Below are 16,637 nucleotides of genomic sequence, written 5' to 3' on the forward strand. Positions count from 1 at the left end.
CGTCTTTTGGAGTTTTTACGACAGGGTCCCCCCTTACGACATTTTAGCAAAAAATGTTTTTCGTAAAATATGCATTTTTTTACATTTTCTTACATTTACGGGTTTAGTCGGGACTCCTGATGACGTTTTGAGACATCTCCTACAACTACAGCACCAGAATTGGGCTGCTGAAACAAGTCTGTTTTTTGAATTTTTTTTTGTGAAAAAAAGTTTTCCAAAAAAAAGCATTTCATGCCATTTTTAGGTTTTGTAGGGACTCCTGATGACCTTTTGAGACATCTCCTACAACTACAGCACCAAAATTGTGCTGCTGAAGCAAGTCCGTTTTTTGGAGTTTTTACGACAGGGTCCCCCCTTACGACATTTTAGCAAAAAATGTTTTTTGTAAAATATGCATTTTTTTTTACATTTTCTTACATTTACGGGTTTAGTCGGGACTCCTGATGACGTTTTGAGGCATCTCCTACAACTACAGCACCAGAATTGGGCTGCTGAAGCAAGTCTGTTTTTTGAAATTTTTTTTGTGAAAAAAAGTTTTCCAAAAAAAAGCATTTCATGCCATTTTTAGGTTTTGTAGGGACTCCTGATGACCTTTTGAGACATCTCATACAACTACAGCACCAGAATTGTGCTGCTGAAGCAAGTCCGTTTTTTTGAATTTTTACGACAGGGTCCCCCCTTACGACATTTTAGCAAAAAATGTTTCGCGTAAAAAATGCATTTTCTTACATTTACAGGTTTAGTCGGGACTCCTGATGACGTTTTGAGACATCTCCTACAACTACAGCACCAGAATTGTGCTGCTGAAACAAGACCGTTTTTTAAATTTTTTTTTGTAAAAAAAAAGTTTTCCCAAAAAAAGCATTTTATGCCATTTGTAGGTTTTGTCGGGACTCCTGATGACGATTTAAGACATCTCCTACAACTACAGCACCAGAATTGTGCTGCTGAAGCAAGTCCGTTTTTTGGAATTTTTACGACAGGGTCCCCCCTTACGACATTTTAGCAAAAAATGTTTTGCGTAAAAAATGCATTTTCTTACATTTTCTTATATTTACGGGTTTAGTCGGGACTCCTGATGACGTTTTGAGACTTCTCCTACAACTACAGCACCAGAATTGTGCTGCTGAAGCAAGTCCGTCTTTTGGAGTTTTTACGACAGGGTCCCCCCTTACGACATTTTAGCAAAAAATGTTTTTCGTAAAATATGCATTTTTTTACATTTTCTTACATTTACGGGTTTAGTCGGGACTCCTGATGACGTTTTGAGACATCTCCTACAACTACAGCACCAGAATTGGGCTGCTGAAGCAAGTCTGTTTTTTGAAATTTTTTTTGTGAAAAAAAGTTTTCCAAAAAAAAGCATTTCATGCCATTTTTAGGTTTTGTAGGGACTCCTGATGACCTTTTGAGACATCTCCTACAACTACAGCACCAGAATTGTGCTGCTGAAGCAAGTCCGTTTTTTTGAGTTTTTACGACAGGGTCCCCCCTTACGACATTTTAGCAAAAAATGTGTTTTGTAAAATATGCATTTTTTTTACATTTTCTTACATTTACGGGTTTAGTCGGGACTCCTGATGACGTTTTGAGACATCTCCTACAACTACAGCACCAGAATTGTGCTGCTGAAGCAAGTCCGTTTTTTGGAATTTTTACGACAGGGTCCCCCCTTACGACGTTTTAGCAAAAAATGTTTTTCGTAAAATATGCATTTTTTTACATTTTCTTACATTTACGGGTTTAGTCGGGACTCCTGATGACTTTTTGAGACATCTCCTACAACTACAGCACCAGAATTGTGCTGCTGAAACAAGACCGTTTTTTAAAAATTTTTTTGTAAAAAAAAAGTTTTCCCAAAAAAAGCATTTTATGCCATTTGTAGGTTTTGTCGGGACTCCTGATGACGTTTTAAGACATCTCCTACAACTACAGCACCAGAATTGTGCTGCTGAAGCAAGTCCGTTTTTTGGAGTTTTTACGACAGGGTCCCCCCTTACGACATTTTAGCAAAAAATGTTTTTCGTAAAATATGCATTTTTTTACATTTTCTTACATTTACGGGTTTAGTCGGGACTCCTGATGACGTTTTGAGACATCTCCTACAACTACAGCACCAGAATTGTGCTGCTGAAGCAAGTCTGTTTTTTGAATTTTTTTTTGTGAAAAAAAGTTTTCAAAAAAAAAGCATTTCATGCCATTTTTAGGTTTTGTAGGGACTCCTGATGACCTTTTGAGACATCTCCTACAACTACAGCACCAGAATTGTGCTGCTGAAGCAAGTCCGTTTTTTGGAATTTTTACGACAGGGTCCCCCCTTACGACATTTTAGCAAAAAATGTTTTTCGTAAAATATGCATTTTTTTACATTTTCTTACATTTACGGGTTTAGTCGAGACTCCTGATGACGTTTTGAGACATCTCCTACAACTACAGCACCAAAATTGGGCTGCTGAAGCAAGTCTGTTTTTTGAATTTTTTTTTGTGAAAAAAAGTTTTCCAAAAAAAAGCATTTCATGCCATTTTTAGGTTTTGTAGGGACTCCTGATGACCTTTTGAGACATCTCCTACAACTACAGCACCAGAATTGTGCTGCTGAAGCAAGTCCGTTTTTTGGAATTTTTACGACAGGGTCCCCCCTTACGACATTTTAGCAAAAAATGTTTTTCGTAAAATATGCATTTTTTTACATTTTCTTACATTTACGGGTTTAGTCGGGACTCCTGATGACGTTTTGAGACATCTCCTACAACTACAGCACCAGAATTGGGCTATTGAAGCAAGTCTGTTTTTTGAATTTTTTTTTGTGAAAAAAAGTTTTCCAAAAAAAAGCATTTCATGCCATTTTTAGGTTTTGTAGGGACTCCTGATGACCTTTTGAGACATCTCCTACAACTACAGCACCAGAATTGTGCTGCTGAAGCAAGTCCGTTTTTTTGAGCTTTTACGACAGGGGTCCCCCCTTACGACATTTTAGCAAAAAATGTTTCGCGTAAAAAAAGCATTTTCTTACATTTTCTTACATTTACGGGTTTAGTAGGGACTCCTGATGACGTTTTGAGACATCTCTTACAACTACAGCACCAGAATTGTGCTGCTGAAACAAGACCGTTTTTTAAATTTTTTTTTGTAAAAAAAAAGTTTTCCCAAAAAAAGCATTTATGCCATTTTTAGGTTTTGTAGGGACTCCTGATGACGTTTTGAGACATCTCCTACAACTACAGCACCAGAATTGTGCTGCTGAAGCAAGTCCGTTTTTTGGAGTTTTTACGACAGGGTCCCCCCTTACGACATTTTAGCAAAAAATGTTTTTCGTAAAATATTCATTTTTTTACATTTTCTTACATTTACGGGTTTAGTCGGGACTCCTGATGACGTTTTGAGACATCTCCTACAACTACAGCACCAGAATTGTGCTGCTGAAGCAAGTCCGTTTTTTGGAGTTTTTACGACAGGGTCCCCCCTTACGACATTTTAGCAAAAAATGTTTTTCGTAAAATATGCATTTTTTTACATTTTCTTACATTTACGGGTTTAGTCGGGACTCTTGATGACGTTTTGAGACATCTCCTACAACTACAGCACCAGAATTGTGCTGCTGAAGCAAGTCCGTTTTTTTTAATTTTTTTCCGACATTTTGCAAAATATTTTTTTTCCGTAAAATATGCATTTTGTTCTAATTTCTTCCATTTTCGGGTTTTGTCGGGACTCCTGATGACGTTTTGAGACATCTCCTACAACTACAGCACCAGAATTGTGCTGCTGAAGCAAGTCCGTTTTTTTGAATTTTTTTCCGACATTTTGCAAAATATTTTTTTTCCGTAAAATATGCATTTTCTTCTAATTTCTTCCATTTTCGGGTTTAGTCGGGACTCCTGATGACGTTTTGAGACATCTCCTACAACTACAGCACCAGAATTGTGCTGCTGAAGCAAGTCCGTTTTTTGGAGTTTTTACGACAGGGTCCCCCCTTACGACATTTTAGCAAAAAATGTTTTTTGTAAAAAATGCATTTTCTTACATTTACGGGTTTAGTCGGGACTCCTGATGACGTTTTGAGACATCTCTTACAACTACAGCACCAGAATTGTGCTGCTGAAGCAAGTCTGTTTTTTGAATTTTTTTTTGTAAAAAAAAAGTTTTCCCAAAAAAAGCATTTTATGCCATTTTTAGGTTTTGTAGGGACTCCTGATGACGTTTTGAGACATCTCCTACAACTACAGCACCAGAATTGTGCTGCTGAAGCAAGTCCGTTTTTTGGAATTTTTACGACAGGGTCCCCCCTTACGACATTTTAGCAAAAAATGTTTTTCTTAAAAAATTCATTTTCTTACATTTTCTTACATTTACGGGTTTAGTCGGGACTCCTGATGACGTTTTGAGACATCTCCTACAACTACAGCACCAGAATTGTGCTGCTCAAACAAGTCCGTTTTTTGAATTTTTTTTTGTAAAAAAAAAGTTTTCCCAAAAAAAGCATTTTATGCCATTTTTAGGTTTTGTAGGGACTCCTGATGACGTTTTGAGACATCTCCTACAACTACAGCACCAGAATTGTGCTGCTGAAGCAAGTCCGTTTTTTGGAATTTTTTGTAAGGGTCCCCCCTTACGACATTTTAGCAAAAACATTTTTTCGTAAAATATGCATTTTCTTACATTTACGGGTTTAGTCGGGACTCCTGATGACGTTTTGAGACATCTCCTACAACTACAGCACCAGAATTGTGCTGCTGAAGCAAGTCGGTTTTTTTGAATCTTTTTTACGACATTTTAGCAAAAAAATATTTTTTTTCGTAAAATATGTATTTCCTTACATTTACAGGTTTAATCGGGACTCCTGATGACGTTTTGAGACATCTCCTACAACTACAGCACCAGAATTGTGCTGCTGAAGCAAGTCCGTTTTTTGGAAAAAAATTTTGCGAAAAAAAGGTTTCCCAAAAAAAGCATTTTCTGCCAATTTCGGGATTTGTCGGGACTCCTGATGACCTTTTTTAGACATCTCCTAAAACTACAGCACCAGAATTGTGCTGCTGAAGCAAGTCCGTTTTTTGGAATTTTTTGTAAGGGTCCCCCCTTACGACATTTTAGCAAAACATTTTTTTTTTGTAATTTAGTGTTAAAAAGGTAATAATGTACTGTACTGTACATATTAATTTGCCACCGCCATCATCACCACCGTGCACCTACATTATGCGAGGGTGCTCTCGGTCCATTTGAACTTTTAATAGGATCCAAAGTGCACGACCTTTGACTGAACATCACATTGTGGACTTTTTTTATGTTATTATCAAATCACAAAGCATGTGAGAGTTAGCAGGCACACTTCCACTTTTCCCACTGCTCTATATCTAAGGGTGACCAGATCCCAATTCAGCAGGGGCCTCGTGTTATGTTGTGCTTATGCACAAAAACCTGGCGTACGTCCTTTTTTCCATGGTAAAGATGAAAGGTATCGAGACCGAACTTGACGTTGAATTGTGCGCTGTTTCACTCCAGGTTCGTTCTTCACATACTCACATTTGCTTTGCCGACATTTCAACAATGTAAAATAGATCGCGGCGAGGACACACAATGCACTTTTTGGCCAATGCGTTTACCGTAATTTCCGGACTATAAGGCGCATTTAAAATCCTTTTTTATTTCTCAGTGCGCCTTACACAGTTGCGCCTAATGTAATGAACAAGTTTGGTTGAGCTTACCCACCTCGAGGCTATTTTATTTGGTACATGGTGTAATTATAAGTGTGAGCAGTAGATGGCAGTCAAACATAAGAGATACGTGTAGCCTGCACTATGATGGGTTTTAAGTAAACAACAGCAACATTTTAAATGTTCCGTTGAAAATATAGAACATTAGACACGGCGCTCAAAAATCTATCAAAATGTTTTAGCACGACTTTGGTCAGCTATGAAGCCGCACCGCTTGAAGGATTGTCGGCGCATTAAACATACGACTATTATTATGGTGTGTGTATAAGGTAAGACATTATCTGGCGTTTTGTTTCGCAATATTATGCAACTTTTCTTAACTTCTGGTACCTGCTGATCTGTATTTGGGATCTGCATGAGTCCTGAAAAATTGTGTGTCCGCCTTTGTAGTTAATAAGCTTCTTCTTTTTCTCTATCTTCTTGTTATGTGACATTCATCCTCCGCTGTTGCCATTTCTAATATAAAGTAGTGTCAAGTTCTCACTTATATCTGTCAGTAAACTTGCCATGAAAGCGCTAAAACATACCGGTGTAGTGAGTTTACATTATTCACCCAAGGAAGTTTAGTTATTAGAGAGTTCCGGTTGAACGGTTTTTCACGGGACACATTTCCGGTGTGGTTGTTTCCGGATGAGGAGAGGCTGCTCCATTATTGATTTGATTTGATTTCGTGTAGACCGCAATATGACTCAAGTAAACAACACCCAACATTGTATATGCTCCATTGAAAATATAGAACATTACACACGGCGCTCAAAAATCTATCAAAATGTTTTAGTAGGACTTTGGTCAGCTATGAAACTGCACCGCTTGATGGATTTACTGTGCTTCAACATAGGAGTATTATTATGGTGTGTGTATAAGGTAAGGACATATTTTCTGGTGTTTTGTTTCGCAATATTATGCAAAAGAAACTTTTCTTACCTTCTGGTACCTGAAAATTTGTGCAGGTCCGCCTTTGTAGTCCGTGCCGACACCGTAGTCGATAAGCTTCTTCTTTTTCTCCACCTTCTTGTTATGGGACATCCATCCTCTGCTGTTGCCATTTCTAATAAAAAGCAGTGTAAAGTTATTACTTATTTCAGTCAGTAAACTCGCCATGAAAGCCCTAAAACATACCGGTGTAGTGAGTTACCATTATTCACCCAAGGAACTTTAGTTATTAGAGTTCTGGTCGGACGGTTTTTCACGGGACACATTTCTGGTGTTGTTGTTTCTGGATGAGGAATGCTGCTCCGTTATTGACTGAAGTAAAGTCTGAATGTCATTAAAACAGTTAGCTCCATCTTTTGACACTTCACAACAAAGATGACGGGGAGAAGACGCTGCCGAAGGTGAGCCACGTAAATAAGACCGCCCACAAAACGGCGCACCCGGAAGCGGCTTGAAGATGATGTGTAAAACATCATCTATGCAACATTTTGAGCAAAGAACCACCATTACATGTTATGTAGACCCAAGGAAGTCTTTTAAATTTAGAAAAAAATATATATATTATGACTCCTTTAATGCGCCTTATAATCCGGTGCGCCTTATATATGAAAAAAAGATCAAAAATAGACCATTCATCGGCAGTGCTCCTTATAATCCGGTGTGCCCTATGGTCCGGAAATACGGTAATGCTTTATATCAATATTTGTGAGGATGTTTACCAATTTATCTAGGCCAGAGGTGTCAAACTCATTTTAGATCGGGGGCCACATTGAGAAAAATCTACTCCCAAGTGGGCCGGACTGGTAAAATCACGGCACGATAACTTAAAAATAAAGACAACTTCAGATTGTTTTCTTTGTTTAAAAATAGAATTTCTCAAAAATAAACAAATCGTGTTGTTTTTTTACACTTACATGTTGCAGTTAATAGTGTTCTACCTTTAATTGTCGTTATTTATACTTTCTGAATAAATGACGTGATAATGTTCATCAGTCAACTCATTGGTGTTCATTTTCAATCTAACAAGATTAAAAAAAAAATATCAAATCAAATTACAGGATGTTATTTATGTAGTTTGCTAATTTTCTTCGACTGTTGCACTAACATCATGTGTTTTATTTTTTTTGTACATACTGTATGTAGCATCATCTACAAAGATACAAAGAATTGCCATTGCCACATCTAGTGGACACATTAAAACAGCAGTTTCTTTCATAGAAAAATTTCAGCTCATTTGTATACTTAGCAAATTCATCCGGATAGAACCTGTTCACGGGCCTGATCCGTTTTCATCTCAGCGATCGTATTTGTCACGTTTCATGTGTCAGGTAAAGCGCAATGAATGACTCGCTTCCTAGTGTAAGAGAGAGCTTTTATAAGTGTGCCATGACAGCAGACTCTCTAATCGGTGATTAAAACAGCTGAAAAAAAATCAAGTCTTCCAGAGATGGGCACAGTCTACACTACCTGCTGTCTGAGGCGAGTGCACAGCATCCTGCGTGACCAACAACACCCTGCTCCTCACCTGCGGCCCTCAGGTAGAAGGAACAGGTCTATACGTGCCAGGACAACTTGCCAACAGCTCGTCTGTATCCTCAGGCAGTGACCCTCTCTCACATCCCACCCATGAACTGCAACGTCTAATTATCACTTCTATTGATCTGCCCTTTATACTGTACACTGCATCCGGAAAGTATTCACAGCGCTTCATTTTTTGCCACATTTTGCTATGTTACAGCCTTATTCTAAAATGGTATCAATTCATTTTCGTCCTCAAAACTCTGCGTTTCTGGGTGTTGTTGATAAATGCAACAACACCCAGAAACGCCGCTGGCTTCGCTCGGCCTGAGCTCATCTAAGATGGACTGATTGGTTGGAATCTGCGCTTTTGCATGATATACTAGTTACTACGGTAATCTTCTCAGAAAGCACGTAGTTTCAAAGTTGTATTTGTGTTGGTACTGCATCAAAAAGCGACATCAGTGTGTAAAGGATATCACCACATGGACTCAGGAACACTTCAGAAAACCACTGTCAGTAACTACAGTTGGTCGCTACATCTGTAAGTGCAAGTTAAAACTCTACAATGCAAAGCGAATGCTATTTATCAACAACACCCAGAAACGCCGCCGGCTTCGCTCGGCCCCGAGCTCATCGAAGATGTACTGATGCAAACTGGAAAAGTGTTCTGTGGTCTGACAAGTCCACATTTCAAATTGTTTTTGGAAACTGTGGACGTCGTGTCCTCCGGTCCAAAGAGGAAAAGTACCATCCGGATTGTTCTAGGCGCAAAGTTGAAAACCCAGCGTCTGTAATTGTATGGAAAACTTGTTTTGTTTTGTTTTTAATGTATATTTTTATTGTTTTGTTTTTTAATGTATTATATTCTGTTTTTATATGTTTAAATGGATCTTAAGGTCTGCAATAAAGATTGATGATATGGGGTGTATTAGTGGGTAACTTACACGTTTGTGAAGGCACCATTAATGCTGAAAGGTACATACAGGTTTTGGAGCAACAAAAGTTGCCATCCAAGCGACGTCTTTTTCATGGCCGCCCCTGCTTATTTCAGTAAGATATCGCCGAGCCACATTCTGCACGTGTTACAACAGCGTGGCTTCGTAGTAAAAGAGTGCGGGTACTAGACTGGCCTGCCTGTAGTACGAACTGTGCTCTGTAAATAAACTCGCCTTGCCGACCGTTTTCTGTCGTGGACAACGACAATTTCAATAAACTACAAGTTAAAAAAAAGGCATGAACATTTCCCTCTTTTGGGTATTGAAAAAATGTATCGAACGGCGCCGCTCAAGTACCGATCCATACCAGACTGTGAATTTTGTGCATCGTTCGTGGCACCCTTTGTGTTTACGCGTTTCATGGGTCAGGATTGCACCACCTAACGCATTTTTGATACATGGTTACTATGCAGTGTGTGTGTTATTCACTATGACAATGACAATAAATGCATTGAACTGAATAAAAATCATGTTAGAGTAAATGAATACTTCTCTGATTTGAGGGCGAAGGCTTGTTCATGTGTCCTGTGATGAACTGGCGGCCAGTCTAGGGTGTAGGCCGGGGGTCAGCAACCCGCGTCTCTTTAGCACCGCCCTCGTGGCTCCCTGGACCTCTTTCAGAGATGTGTGAAAATGGAAAAAGATGAAGAACATTTTTATTGGAATATATTTTCTGTAGCAGAACAAACATGACACAAACCTTCCTAATTGTTAGAAGTCCCACTGTTTATGTTAAACATGCTTCACTGATGAGAGTATTTAGCAAGCACTGTTTTGTCCTACTAATTTCAGCGATCCTTGAACTCATTGTTTGTTTACATGTACAACTTTCTCCGACGCTGCCACAGAAAGACATGTTTTATGCCACTTCTTTGTCTCATTTTGTCCACCAAACGTTCTACGCTGTGCGCGAATGCACAAAAAGTGAGCTTTGTTGATGTTATTGACTTGTTGGAGTGCTAATCAGGCATATTTGGTCAGAGCATGACTGCAAGCTAATCAATGCTAACATGCTATTTAAGCTAGCTGTATGTACATATTGCATCATTATGACTCGTTTGTAGGAATATTTGAGCTCATTTCATTTCCTTTACTTATGTCCTCTGTGCATTTCATTTATATTTGCATGTCTCATGACACATTATCTGTACGTAATATTGGCTGCATTTCTGATAGTTGTTTGTGCGCCATGTTGTTCCAGACCACAGCAAACGTTACCCAGCTTGTAAAGATTGTAATAAATCCATTAGAAGAAGACAGCCTGCCTTTTCCTTTAACTTGGACACACACATTTATACCTTTGACCCTTATGAGCCAGTCATTTCCAGAAGTTATCTCATCATGTGAGAAGCCTCCATTTAAATAACATATTATTATTTGATCTTAATAGATTAAAAATGAACACCAATGAGTTGACTGATGAACATTATCACATCATTTAATCAGAAAGTATACATATCGACAAATAAAGGTAGAATACTATTAACCGCAACATGTAAGTGTAAAAAAACAAAACAACAACATTATGATTTGTACATTTTCAGAATGTGCTTGCTCTATTTTTAACAAAGAAAAAAACAAACAATCTGAAGTTGTCTTTATTTTTAAGTAATCGTGCCTTGATTTTACCAGTCCGGCCCACTTGGGAGTAGATTTTTGTCCATGTGGCCCCCGATCTAAAATGAGTTTGACACCTCTACATTAGAACTTACGAATAATGGATTGGTAGGTTCATCGTAGCCAGCCTTGTGTATTATTCTAATGACCCTTTTTTCAAGTTGAATTATTGAGCCTGTGTTTGTTCTATAAACATTTCCCCAAAGTTCAACACAGTATGTTAGATATGGAAAAATAAAAGAATAATATAACTACAGCTGCAGCTATCGAATATTTTAGTAATCGAGTATTCTATCGAATATCCCGATCGATTAATCGAATAAATCATAATTTTGTTTAATTATACACGTTAAGATGTGCCCTCAATTATTGTGGTTGGCCTAATCGTCTTATTTCCTAAACGCCTGTTTTCATTATTGAAGGCTGACACGCACAGCTAAAAATGTGTATGTGCTAATAAAAACAGGTGCGCTCACAGCCCTATGTGCTGTGACCGCATAAACAAAGTTCTTGTCTCTCGTGCGTTTTTGATGATTATCATACGGTGCCGTTTAAACGTTTTCTAAACTCGAGCGTACTTAAAAGAGCGGTGTCGTGCAGTGCAAGGGGGGGATGATCTGTGACGTAAACACGCTGTGCAACACCTAAACAGTCTGTGCGAAACGTGAGCTTTGACTACTGCTTAGTGAACCAGGCAAAATGCCGTAAAAAAAAATATGTACGACACCTCGAGGCAGCAACAATTCCTCGAATGTATTTTGTAATCGAATTACTCAAGGAATCATGTGCAGATATTTCTTATTCAGCATGTGTCTTACTTTATATAAAGAATAGCAATGGATGAATGTCTTCTGTCTTGCCTCTAGTGAGGGCGGTCGCATTTTTCTCCGCTCCCTCCTTCCCTGCTTGCTCTCTTTGTTTTTTGTCTTGTCTGAACTATTTTGAAGCCTCTTTTCTTGAGCTGTCCTCAAATCTAAACATCAAAATGAATTTGATCAACTGGACTCTCGACGCAATTGACACAGTCTTTTCGACAAGGAAAAGAGGCTCGGGGGAGCCTGGCTGCCCTGATGGAACCATTGCTGCGGGGTACGTGAGAGATTCCTGGAATACTTGGAGAATCATGTGCCTCTCAGTCCTTTCCATCGAGGACGTGGAAGACATCTACCTATTTGGAGCTGTGATCGCAGGGCATTTGCTGATTGGGCTGGGCATTGCTCTGGTGTATCGTCAAATTCGGAAGACGATGGCAGCCACTCAAGGGGCCAACAGGCTGTTCAACGCAATGGAAGGATTGGGTCGTGCTGTGGGATCACAGACTGGAGCGATTGCTGATTTGAATCGCAAGGTAGATTCCATCTTGATGATGTTACAGAAAGAATAAATTGGAATTGTCAGAGCCAGCATATAGAGCAGGAATGTCATTGTTTTGACTGCTCGAAGAAAAAACAACATCTTAATCTACGATTTGACTCCCTCGAATGGCCTTGAGGAACAGGCTGTTTGAAAACACTCCCCCGAGGACTCCTCAAAGATGGACGCTTTTGACCTTTCCCTTTTTTTCAAAAGCACCTGGGTCGGACTCTTGAACTCTTGAACTCTTGGGGCCGGCCTCGGCCCATAAAGACAATCCAACATCTCACCCAAGTTAATTGGGCATACATGCACGCACATACCCCTCCCCAAATCAACGCCTTCACCACTGCTTTATTCCTCCGGGGTTGTGGGGGCTGAGCAGCGCTCAACAGCAGCTGCTGGCCTCCAAGGTCCTGTTGGATGACTCTGTTGCGAGTTGTTGTGATTAAATGTACCTTGTTTATGTGTGCCATGCTATGTGAGGTTTTTTTCCTCGGACTCAGTCTGGACCATTCCTGAGGGTCCAGCCTCAGACTGATATTTTTTTTTACTTCCCCCCTTCCCCAATGTCACCTTTTTCCCACCTTTTTAAGGAGCGCCTAAGTGAGGCTGATCCGTTGGCGGTCCCGTCTTGTCTCCCTGTAACGTATGTCTGCTCTTAGCGGGATTGTGCCGAAAATGTAATTTCAGTTCTTATGTGTCTTGTACATGTAAGAATGGACAATAAAGCTGATTGATTGATTGATTGATTGATTGATTGATTTTGATGTTTTTAGAATAGAATAGAATAGAATAGAATAGAATAGAATAGAAAGCACTTTATTGATCCCTCGGGGAAATTCAGCACCACAGTTCGCTCACAATAAAAATAAACACTAAGGTATTTTTTTACATGTGAATAATATAAATACAGTCTATTATACAGCATTATTCACTTGTGAATAATATAAATACAGTCTATTATACACAGTGTTGGGTTAGTTACTGAAAACCAGTAACTAGTTACAGTTACTAGTTACTTTATTTCAAAAGCAACTCAGTTACTAACTCAGTTACTTACACCAAAAAGTAATGCGTTATTGTGAAAAGTAACTATTTAGTTACTTGTTTTTTTCTTCTTCTTTTTTTAAAGCTACCATTAATGCCCTTTAAGCCTTCATTTAAGTACTGTTATTGCACTGGAGAATAATACAATCTGTTGATCAGCGCTAGGAATTTTCAAAATGGGGTCCCAGGGACCCCATCAAGTCATAAAAATGGGGTCCTACAGTAAATTTTTGGGGTACCACTTTTTGGTAAGCGTTTTGACAACAAAAAAGATAAACGTATGCATTATCCTGTTATATCTCACATTATATATTGTGTTTTGGAAAAAGGTTGTCATAAACGTTACTTAATTCATTAAAAAAAATAATAAAGAAAGAAAACAAATTTGTATACATATGTAAATGTATTCAGTTATAAACATTCATTCACTTTCTTCTTTCCTTCATGGATCTAAACTTTACCGCTGCTGGTAGTTTTTTCTATGTTTTTATTGAATAAGTTGTAGGTGTATTTATTTCAGTATAAAAGTGTAAAAAGTGTTTTGCTTGGGTCATGAAATGATGATAATGGTGTGCCAGGGCATACAAACATTTTATATTTAACGCTTAAATCTCTGGAGTCTACATCAACTTCAGATCTATCCCTCATTTCAAAATGTTTTAGTTATGTTGTTTTTTTGTCTGTTTGTTTTCCGCCCTTTTTTGTCAAACAAAACTATGTTTTTAATGGCAAACACACAAAATATGCAAAATCTTCCACCAAAAATATTTTTCAAAGTGGAATATTTGATGTGAAGTAATGGGAACCTTGGATAGGTCAATAATTCATAATAACATTGATTTTGATTCAATATTATGTTTTGAGCAATGACAGTTTGAAATAAATGGATTAATGTGGACCCCGATTTAAACAAGTTGAAAAACTTATTCGGGTGTTACCATTTAGTGGTCAATTGTACGGAATATGTACTGTACTGTGCAATCTATTAATAAAAGTCTCAATCAATCAATCCACTCCCTCGCTCTCTCTGTCCCTCCCTCACGAATGCTGCACGAATTAGTTTTGTTTTTAACCCCATCTTAACCCTGAACGTACATTGAAAATATACGCAACCCTGCCGGACATTTGAGGCATTTAAGAAACTCCGCCCGGACAGCCCCGCAAAAGAAGACACATGGTCAGTCTAGAATATCTCCATGTTAAGAAACTCGGCTTCAGCTCCACCATGATGTCTTGTAAGTAAACACAGACACGCCCCCCCCCCCCCCCCGCACCCCCCACACCTCTCCACACCCACACACAGACACACACCCACACACACACACACACACACACACACAGCGCCTCTTCTCTTGTGACACAGGAAGAATTAAGTTAAGTTAAAGTTAAAGTACCAATGATTGTCACACACACACACTAGGCGTGGTGAAATTTGTCCTCTGCATTTGACCCATACCCTTGGGGAGCAGTGGGCAGCAGCGGCGCCGCGCCCGGGAATCATTCAGAAGGACGACACTGCAACTCTCCAATAAAACACACTCAGATCTTCTGTTTTTAGCCGATACTACATAAGAAATGACATAAAATAACGCAGTAACGCATCATGTAGTAACGGTAACTGAGTTACTGAATATAAAAAATAACGCGTTAGACTACTAGTTACTTTGTAACGCGTTAGTCCCAACACTGATTATACAGCATTATTCACATGTCAATAATATAAATACAGTCTATTATACAGCATAATTCACATTTGAATAATATAAATACATTTAAGCACAGTTAAGTACTGTTTTCCCTTTAACATCACAAATGAGTTTGACATTTGAAGTTAATTGCTGACATGAATGGACTTTTCCAGCATATTATGTGTGTATGACTTTCACCTGTGCAATAGAATGACTTCATGCAACTTTTCTCGGAGGACAATTGAACACTCACCTACCGAAAATGCAAACTTCGTCGCTGCTCGGTGACCTTCGTCTAGCGGCAGAATGTCTCTCTCGTCGTGTTGATCTAAATGAGAAGGAATGAATGACATTGGAACAAATAACAGCGCTGACATGATAGGAGGCGTGTTAGTTAGCAACCTGTTGTATTCTGATGACGTGCTAGCGTCACTTCCGCTGGGACGAGACCGGAGCGGTTAAAAAAAACGTGACTTTCATTTATAATAATTGAATGGTGTGTGTTCAAATAACCCTCCTCGGCCTTATAATTGTTACAAGTCGCGCTGTTGACATCTTTTCTTGGGAAATGGAGTCGACTCCAGGGGGTCTTTCCGCGGGCTCTGCCATTTTGAAATATGACGTCACGACGCGACGTCATCACCACCCGGAAGTGTGGATCTTCTTCTTCTTCTTTTGTTTTTATAGCAGGTTGGCAAGCAACCTTCTGGTGTGCATTACCGCCACCTACTGACATGGAGTGTGGACCACTTCTAGAGATCACCTTAGCACAGACCTGGGCAAATGACCGTCCGGGGGCCACATGCGGCCCCTTAAGCTTTTCAATCTGAATAATATGAATAACATCATTAAAAGTTCAGTTAAAGTGCCAATGATTGTCACACACACACACACTAGGTGTGGCGAAATTGTTCTCTGCATTTGAACCATCACCCTTGATCACCCCCAGGGAGGTGAGGGGAGCAGTGAGCAGCAGCGGTGGCCGCGCCCGGGAATCATTTTGGTGATTCAACCCCCAATTCCAACCCTTGATACTGAGTGCCAAGCAGGGAGGTAATGGCTCCCATTTTTATATAATAAAATACATGAATAAATCTTATTCATACACTCTTAGTCATACACTCTTATTCATACACTCTTATTCATACACTCTTATTCATAAACTGTTATTCATATACTCTTATTCATGCATTCTTATTCATATACTCTTAGTCATACACTCTTATTCATACACTCTTATTCATACACTCTTATTCATACACTGTTATTCATACACTCTTATTCATACATTCTTATTCATACACTGTTATTCATATAATCTTATTCATACACTCTTATTCATACACTCTTAGTCATCCACTCTTTCCATCCACTGCGGAGGTCGAGGAAGGCAGTCAGAGTCCAGGGGGAAGATCGGCAGGTGAGGCGCACGGCTCACTGCGGAGACACGGAGGTACTGTGGGAACAGGAGATGACAAGGACAAATAAGGACTAGGCACGAGGGAGACAAAGCGAGCAAAAGAGAGAGACACAGGTGAGGAGCCAGAGACGTGAAGCTTACTGAATCAGGGCTTTGTTCCGGCGTGGAGTAGTCAGTGGAGTGAGCCTTTATGCTGCTGCTTCTCGTCAAGACCAGGTGCGTTGATTGATGATTGCCGCCGGCTGTGGAGGCGCGTGGCCGCGGTCTGCGTGGCGCGTGCGGGGGCGTGTCCTGCGGTGCTTGCAGCGTAGCTTCGAGGAGCTCCTGCCGAGGAGGGAGAAGCAGACTG

General features: G+C 39.5%; 1 long non-coding RNA gene across 3 annotated transcripts; it reads right to left on the reverse strand.

Moving 5' to 3' along the window:
* Nucleotides 1–6,621: 6,621 nt before the first annotated feature.
* On the reverse strand, nt 6,622–15,600 carry LOC133645430 (uncharacterized). Of its 3 annotated transcripts, none has more exons than XR_009825107.1 (4): nt 15,271–15,600; nt 15,126–15,196; nt 9,650–9,774; nt 6,622–6,927 (listed from the first exon to the last, which is right to left on the reverse strand). It is a non-coding gene; the product is annotated as an uncharacterized LOC133645430 (long non-coding RNA). The 3 variants fall into 3 exon arrangements; XR_009825106.1 differs by having other exon boundaries at nt 15,122–15,196; nt 15,271–15,596; XR_009825105.1 differs by having other exon boundaries at nt 6,622–6,759; nt 15,122–15,196; nt 15,271–15,583.
* Nucleotides 15,601–16,637: the final 1,037 nt, after the last annotated feature.

The sequence above is a fragment of the Entelurus aequoreus genome, unplaced genomic scaffold (assembly GCF_033978785.1).
Source record: "Entelurus aequoreus isolate RoL-2023_Sb unplaced genomic scaffold, RoL_Eaeq_v1.1 HiC_scaffold_69, whole genome shotgun sequence".
Lineage (NCBI taxonomy): Eukaryota > Metazoa > Chordata > Actinopteri > Syngnathiformes > Syngnathidae > Entelurus > Entelurus aequoreus.